Genomic DNA, 1,201 nt, shown 5'->3' with positions numbered 1-1,201 from the left:
GCCCGGCCAATTTCTCTCTCTTCTTAGTCTCTCTCTCTGTTCAGTCTACCTTGCAGTCTCTCCCTCTCACTGTGTGGTCTTTCCTTTCTGCAGGAACCCTTGATTCCGCTTGCAGATATGCTTTCTCTGTTCCTCTGGGCTCACAGAAGAAGCTGGCCACTCTATTTACATCTCAAGTCAATGAAGAGCCCTGTCTTGAAGACCGAATTTGATTGGCCCAGTTTGAATTGGGGCTCCACCTCTAGTCCAATCAACCATGGCAGGGGTGGGAAATAGAGGGAAATCCTGCTATCCAATCAAATTCCTTGGAGAGGCAAACTGCTTGGCCTAGTTGGAGTTTGCCTCTAGTCCAATCAACTGTGGCCATGGTGGGGGTGCGGCATAAAGGGCAGTCCTAAGGCCGGACACCATGGCTCTTGCCTACAATTCCAGCACTTTGGGAGGTGGAGGCTAGCAGATCACCTGAGGTCAGGAGTTCAAGACCAGCCTGGCCAACATGGCTAAAAATACAAAAATTAGCCAGGCGTGGTGGCACGGGCCTGTAATCCCAACTACTTGGGAGGCTGAGGCAGGAGAATCGATTGAACCTGTGAGGCGGAGGTTGCAGTGAGCCAAAATCGCGCCACACTGCACTCCAGCTTGGGTGACAGAGCGAGACTCCGTCTCAAAAAAGAAAAGAAAAGAGAAAAGTGTCTATTCTTTAATCGTGGGGATGCAATGCTCTATATAAGGCCATTAACTCAAGCTTCATTGTTATGTTCAGTAAATATACAGTTTGTTGAAATCTTCTACTCGGCAATTTTTCCCTATGAGTCTTCAGTTTGGTTTTATACATTTAAAGATTATTGTAATGGGTGCATATTTATTATTGAATTTTCACACCTTCTTGTGAGTTGAATCGACATTATATAGTTAGGTTCTTTGTTCCTATAATGCTTTGTCTGACAGCCTATTTTGTCTAATTACATAGCTTCCAACTTTTAGTATTTGCTCGTACACCTTTTTACTTTTCATCTTGTGTCTGTTTAAAGATCTGTTTCTTGTAAATAGCATTATGGCTGGATTTTAGTTTATTTTATCCAACCTGACAATTTTAACTACTGAAGCTAGTAAATTCATATGGTGATTACAGATATATTTGGACTTGTTTTTACCATCTTAATTGGTGTTTTCTATTTTTATCACTTTTTTTTTTTTTTTT

This window comes from Mandrillus leucophaeus, unplaced genomic scaffold (genome assembly GCF_000951045.1).
Source record: "Mandrillus leucophaeus isolate KB7577 unplaced genomic scaffold, Mleu.le_1.0 Scaffold12, whole genome shotgun sequence".
Lineage (NCBI taxonomy): Eukaryota > Metazoa > Chordata > Mammalia > Primates > Cercopithecidae > Mandrillus > Mandrillus leucophaeus.
Note: the sequence above shows the minus strand (reverse complement) of the source record.